General features: G+C 32.5%; 1 long non-coding RNA gene across 1 annotated transcript in view; it reads right to left on the bottom strand.

The window, feature by feature from the left end:
• Window positions 1–2,325: 2,325 nt before the first annotated feature.
• LOC138305978 (uncharacterized) overlaps window positions 2,326–7,928 on the bottom strand; it is a 285,191-nt gene continuing 279,588 nt past the window's right edge. The window contains exon 2 of the long non-coding RNA XR_011205751.1: window positions 2,326–2,472. This is a non-coding gene — a long non-coding RNA (uncharacterized lncRNA). The remainder of the gene's footprint in view (window positions 2,473–7,928) is intronic.

Below are 7,928 nucleotides of genomic sequence, written 5' to 3'. Positions count from 1 at the left end.
TGAGTCCATTGTATCTAACCGTACGTTAATCAATGTAGCTATCTCTAAGTTTAAATTAATGAAAAACGCTACGTTACTAGAAAAATGCAGATGGAATACCATTGTTTGGTGACTTCAGATTTCAACCAGGGCGTTTTTATATAATAACTGTTCATGTCCTCACGTGGTCATGTGAGCATTGCGGACAACTTCATGAACATTAACAAATGGTTGGTAAATATCCCTAGGAAACTCAAAATTAAACGACGTTCAAGTTATAAATTCATTTCGTGTGTTTTCGGTGTTAGAAAGATTACATTAATTTTATATTTTATTTATTATTTCAAATACTTCCCGATATTGAGTAGTACGTCTTCACTTACAGGATGTGAGGTCATGCTTGATGCTGATTATACAAATTACATTGATTTTATATGAACAATTGATCAAATGATTCGCTCCGTCCTATTAATAGCCAGAGTAATGTACGGACGGCCTCTTGTGCATGCGGTGTGTTGCGTGAATGATGTGTGTGTTGTGTGTTTTGGGAGACTGTGGTATATTCGTTCATAAAATGATATGCTTGTCAGCTGTAAAGCATTTTCTCATATTTGAAATGAAATGTGTATACTTACTGTCTTTATCCCAAATAATTCCTGATATTGTGCAGTACATCTTGGCATCCAGGATGTCAGGTCAAGGCTGGATGCTAACTATAATATTCTCTCTTCATTTCCAATAAGGCGTAGCTGTAGCTGATATACCTCTGTCGCTATAAGAGATGCTGCCCAATAGCTGCCTCGAATGTATTATCATGTTTCTGTGAGACTGCCTTACTACAGGGTTGGGCTAGAGGAAGACTATGAAATATTAGTTTCTAGCATTAAACGCCTGACTGGAAAAGAGAGGGAAGACTGGTTTTCCCGTTGTCAGTAAGGGTGACTGCATGAAGTGCCATGTTAAGTATGTTTGGCAATTTACTTCAATAAATTTGACAGTTCTGACTATTACAAACTTTCATAAGTTTGCATGCACTTCACCCACGTAATTCACCGCAAAACATGGCGACTGTTTAAATGATCTTGACTGTTAATAAAACGTTTAACATATGAAATTTCCATTGTATGTGACTAAGTAGTATCTAGAACGTCTATACAATTATTTTCTATTCAGGAAACCAATGCGTTAAACAAATCTACGGGGAGGGAGTTAATGCTGTCAATAGTTTGGAACTCTAGATCTTCTGGGTCGAACAATATTTTGTGTTAACGGTAATAATGGAAACATTATGATTAAAATATATATCCTTATAACCACTCCGTGTAATAGAGGTCACTAGAACGTGACCCCTAAATGAATATCGCCAGATTATCTTATCAAATGTACGGTGGAACTCGGTTCATACAATTAGGTAAGTAATGAACATGTACTGCGGCTTCACAATTGATTATCGCTGATGACTGTTGATACAATATAACTTTGGTTCATTGCTAAACATTAAACAGTTTTTCCATGTTTTTGTAATTGTATGCGGTTTTTGAAATGCTGAAAACGGCATAATTATGAAAAAGAAATCGGCATTTTCGGCGATCTCGTTGTCCGAAAAATCTCAATTGGAGTTATACGAACATTTCATGTATGATTTTTGCATTCGGACGAAAAACTTACTTTGTATTATCCGACTTTTTCGAGTTTCCCCGAATTCGAATTTTCCGAGTTTGTTAAACATAAATAAAGAAGGAATTCGGTCGGGACCGGCAAAGTACTTCGTACTAAGCCAGGTTGTCGAATTATCCGAGTTCGTATCAAGCAAGTTCCACGGTAGTTAATAAGGATCTGTATTTTATTGAAAACAACGAAAGTAGAATTATTTTGTTAATTAAATGCTGGTGTCTCTTGTTATATAGTATTTTGTAATACAAAATGTCCATTGTGTAACAAATCAGCGATAATCTCTAATGCATCAATGCAAATCATTAAAGTTAAAGTACAACCACTGTGTCATCCGGTGCAGATACTACACGGGACCTGTAAACAAAGTAACGTCGTCAGAATGTTCTATTCTAATCGTATATACTAACGTTCATGCATCATTGACATTGAAAACAATTTTGGTAACTTGACATTTGTATAAATAGTGTTTTATTAGCTTCGAGATATAACTTTCAAAGTTTTAGATTGTTCAAAACTGCACATTGTGCCGAAAAGATATTTGATATCAATATATATTATGAGCATGTCTGATAACAGGTACCCAATATCAGTAGATCCTTTTGACATAATGTTACGTATGTTACCGTTATCGCCAGTAATTAAAAATCTAAAGAAGAACAACACAAAAATATCTTGAGCTCATGAAGATGGTTTTAATTAAGACATTCAAATGAATTACATTGCCTGTACACTCAATCATTAAGCAATACTTGGCGCCAGCGGGTCTTAACGATAACCTGATGTTTGACATATACAAAACATCCCATTAAGGGTCACGGTCTGGTGATCTTTTTGAGTTGGCCATACCAAATACCAGGCGTAGATATATTCTTATCGGTATTTGAGAAGTTTATGGTATTATAAAAGTCATACATTTAAACAAATTGGTATAATCCCAATGACCTCGGACGTCATCAACAGTAATCTTGTTATAAGAAACGTAATACTTTAAACCAGAAACCGAATCGAATATTAGGTATCTAAGTCTGTTGATCATTGAGTAGACTGTGCCCTAATTTTAGCCTGCAATATATTGACTGATATCTAATTCCGGTTATTTATCCGTCAATACGTCATTCAGTCCCGCCATTGCACGAAAACATCCCATTAGGAATCACGGTACGTTTTAGAAAATAAACCTTCTATTGTAAGATATTGACTATGTATTCCCTATTTCCTTCTTACGATAAAAAACACCAAAGATTATTCACACCCAGAGGTTATCGACACTTTGATGATACCTACAATTCATAGGGTTTAATTTTACAAAATAAAAAAACCTCATAATGACGTTTGACAGTACTGCCAAAAATAAATAGACAAGTTGTCTACACTTTCACATTTTACAGTGATATAAAGTGACTTACTCAGATGTATCTCATCTAAATATAAAGCATAAAAATACTACTAACAGAGCGTTATTCATATGCTGTTGCAATTGTTATAAATCATCGTACGAGTACAAAATGTTCGGTTGTCAATAGATTACTAAAGACACAATATCTTGTAAAAAGTTTCGCCCAGATATGGCACATAAAACTTTAAACATTATTTTTCATTTGCTAAAGTTTTAAAATACTAAGCTTCCAGCTAATGCATCGATGACGTTTGGCCTTTAAGCATATTTCAATATTTCAACTCTTCAAATGATGCCACTTGTATTTTCTTTAATAAAAAAAGACAGAATTGCAACATTACCAGATTAATTCTATGCTTAATAATGCTATGTATAATTATGAAGTTGGAAATACCATTTGACACCAATGACGACAGACGGCGGATAAAAGGCCATCGCAAACGAGATTTAGGTCCAGATGACAAAAGTTAACTCTGAAGCATCTTACGTGTTTGAATCGAGTTAATCTTAAATATCAGTATTCGGTTAATAAGATATATAAAACAATTCAAATTTTAATAACATTTACAAACAGTTTAGAATATCAGAAAACTGTTTTAAGAAAATGCACTGAATGCAGTATCATACTATTAATCAGTCATTTTATCTATAACAAATACATTGGAATGAAAAATATAGGGACATCCTTTCGTTTGTTATTTTGCTATTGTTTTACCTTTTCATTGATACTGTAAAAACCATTATATATTTTTATTTCTTATAAATAAGTATGTGATTTAAAATTTAAAATTGTGTATATCCAGATGTCGTAATCAATTTTGGAAAGATGTCTTTAAGCTTAGGATAAATTAAATTATTCTGAATATATGAGGCTAAATAGACAAGAGTGTATCATCAAAACACCTCTCTGGTACAACAATGATATTAAAGATGATACTATTTTTTTTACCCCAACTGGTTTAGGTCAAGTATTTTAATTTTAAATCATTTGATGAAAAATTCTGACAATTTTACATTTCTTTCAAAAATTTGGAATTGATACCAATTTTCTACAATACCATGGACTAATATGTCAATAAAGCGCTATTTAAGAAATCTCGAAATAAAACCAGAGACACTTTCATACCCTTTTATACCAAAATTATTAGAAATTTTCTTTAAAACGAAAAAAGGTGTGAAAGACTTCTATAGGTTTATCATAACCCCATCAACAACTCCAACAGGTACTAGAAAAAATTTGAAACTTTATTAGATTTATTGTTTACCCCTTTTGCATATAATAAAGATTCCTTTCTTTTTGGAATAGTTTTACAAAATTGTAGCTCTGTTGTCAATGCAATTTTGATAATTATGAAACATTTATAGAACCAGATGTCTTAGCTACTTTTTAAATATCAATGTTCTTATTAATGTAATTAAGGATAATTTTTTAGTTAAAAATTATATGTTTATTAGTCAAAGTAAAAGGCAATTTGAAATAGGCTGGAGGAAATGGAAACCTTTATTGGACCTTTGAGTATATACCTTTACCCTAGTCTTTCACTTAGTCTTTTACTACTGCTAACTTACTTAATTTTTTTTTATCTTTTAATGGGGTTTATATAGCTGATCAGCATAACGATTCTTCAGAATATCTTTTTTTATTTATTTACAATAATATATTTAAACTGTAATATACGTGTATATGTAACGGTACCTCCTCATCCCTCTTCTTTCTTTTTTCTTCTTTAGTATGTCTGTCTGTCTGTCTGTATGTATGTATGTATGTGTGTGTGTGTGTGTGTGTGTGTGTGTGTGTGTGTGTGTGTGTGTGTGTGTGTGTGTGAGAGAGAGAGAGAGAGAGAGAGAGAGTGAGAGCATGCATATATGTGCGTTATGGTTTGCTAATATATGTTTTTATGGATATATCTATATGTGTAAATGTATATATGTTATGGTGCTATATATGTTCTGTTATGCTAAGTATTGTGTGTTATGCAATGTCACTGCCATGATGCTTATGCATATGTATGTACACATATGTTTTGTATTATGTATACATCAAGCAGGAGTGTATGTATGCATGTATAGGTGCATATGTGCATATGTATATGTGTATGCTTGTGTACACATGTGTTGTTAGAGTATGTTTGTATGCATGTACCTATGCATGCATGCACGTATGTATGTATGTCTGCATGTATGTATGTGTATTGTGTCATGTTAGTACACATACATGCATATTTTGCAGGTTAAAACCATGGCATGCTATGTAATGTTTTATATATGATGTAACATAACGTACAACTTGATGTTTTACGTATTGTGAATGAGTGCGTATGCAAGTGTTTGTGTGTTGGTGTTTATTTGTATATACTGTGTGAAATATTTGAAAATAAAAAAAATAATATGATTGATGCTTCATGTTAATCATATAAAACCAAGTTATACAAACATCAGCAATGCTATAATCATTGATAAACATTCAGGACAAATCTTTCATCTGATTCGTTTGTGAGATTTATCAAAAATGTGTTCTTACTTTAGAACTAGAAGTTGTACTTCATAGTCAGATCAGCTGACTGACTGATAATATATTATTAGCATCAGACTAAAAGTGTTAGAGACGATAAGTCATAACATGGCGTTGTTTTTGGGTGGTGACGTTGTCTGTCATGAATCTCGTAGAAATTAGTTACATAACAATGAAGAACATTTGACATAAATAGATTAAACACACCTGCAGTCAAACATGAAAATTCTATATTGTGTGAAACAAGACGGGAATCTGAATTTTCGATTTCAATTTTTTTTCAAATACATGTATATTATCGACAAGGATATATTAAATGTCAATATGATTAGACATAGCATTAGTGGTACAAAGAAAACACATGATGTTTACATGACAATGTTTATGAAAATAGGGAGAGGTAACTCCTCGATGAAAAAGGTATATTGATTGATCATGTTTATTGTAACTTTACAAATCAGCTTTCAATTTTCCTTTTTGATGTAACAGCCAAATATATTTAAGCAAGGATCCAAGGATCTGTTACCAGATTGGACATACAGTTGATATGAATCCCATCCAGAAGGAAGATAAATAGAATGGCGTCTGTTAGGGCTTCCATTTGATATCTTTCAAAGACAACGCAATTTCTAAACCACTTTTGAAATATTTTGACCGTTACATGTATGTATAGGCGTAAGTTTATATTGTAAACATTGTCCGTGACGCGACGGAAACGTTAAATATTCATACCAGATTGGAGCTCATAGCTTGATATTGCCCCATCTGGTTTTTAACATTGATCAAACGGGAAAACGAAAGTAGAATGGAAAATCTAGTGCCATGATTCTAAATATAATTGATAGTAATGTCTATTTGGTGATTTTGGTTCTATTCGCCACAGCAGGTACAGGCCTTGAAGTCCAATATTAGCCATCACACTGATGAGAATCACGAACCAATCTCACAAACTAGACATATATTTGATAACGTGAAGTTACAACAATTATGATAAATACATTGTACAAATGCTTATCCATGATTGATTTTACTAGACGTTACCTCACTGAAATATTTTTTAAAACGACAATAGGGAAAAAAGAGGAGGATAAGTATATGTAAACAAATTAAAATAAAATAAGGCAAGTTATGTATCATTTTAATTAAATATTATGATAGGGTAGTAGTTAAAGTATCCAGGTCTCATTTAGGTTGCCCATAATACTGGCATAAAATAATTACAAAATGTGCATATTACATGTACATATCATATAATTGAGAAGAGGGTTACACAATAATGTATATATGTGTATATATATCATAATAAAATATAATTTGCTACCTACATGTACAATACCATGTGTATATTAATAAGAAATGTTTCTATTCTTTAACTATTAATGTTCTGGATTTTTTGTCACATCTCATACGCCACGTGATCACCGAAAAAGACTACATCGCCAGATTTTCCCGGAAGAAGCTTATTGAAAAAGCATATTACACGGTTATTTTTGGATAACGTTATCGTCTACTTATTAAAAAAAAACGCTTCGTGTTATCGGCGCGATGACACAAATGCTCTGATGACCTGAATTTGAAGCGCTAACCAACATAATGTAACAGACGACGTCGACGGTTTCGATTTCTATCTATTTGATGATGAATACAGTTAAAACTTTTAAAACAGTTTCAATATAAGCACGGTAGGGGAATAGGAAAAATAAAATAACATTCATTAAGTACCCGAAGTCATTAAATAATGAAAAAGTTTGATGATTATTCTGAAATTCCGGCTAAGCTAGTCACAACAATAGGCGTATGCATACGTGTATTTACTGGATGAAGAGAATTTGAATAACAAATCGTGAATGTATGTGTCTAATACGATGGTTCGAGATACCAAAATGACGTGAATGTAGTACAATTTACCGTCGATTAGTCCAACTTCATGATGATTATGACGTCACCAAAAATAAGCACGTCAAAAACGGTTTTCGCAATAACTGGAAAGAAGGCCTAATCGACGGTAAACTACACTTCACGCACGCAGCCATTTTGGCATCCCGAAAGCCCCATATTAACCCAAAAAAATTTACACATAAGACTTTATTTGTTTTGCTTTAGGCTCATGCGCTATTAGTAAGTAATTCCATAAATGGGGTGTCATGATTTTTTTTTCGGGACGCAATCAATATTTCTTAAATAGATAATTATCGTTACAGTATTTTTAGTCACAGAAGTTAACACACTAATTCGTCTGCGTCTTTTTTGATTGAGAAAAAAATCATTTGCCAGCGGTGTAGCATCATTAATATATTTTTTGGCATCAAAGAGAATTATTTCAACGGAAAAGGAACTATACATATGACTGTGTCCTGAACATACGAT

This window comes from Argopecten irradians, chromosome 13, assembly GCF_041381155.1.
Source record: "Argopecten irradians isolate NY chromosome 13, Ai_NY, whole genome shotgun sequence".
NCBI lineage: Eukaryota > Metazoa > Mollusca > Bivalvia > Pectinida > Pectinidae > Argopecten > Argopecten irradians.
This window is presented reverse-complemented; position numbering and strand designations above follow the sequence as displayed.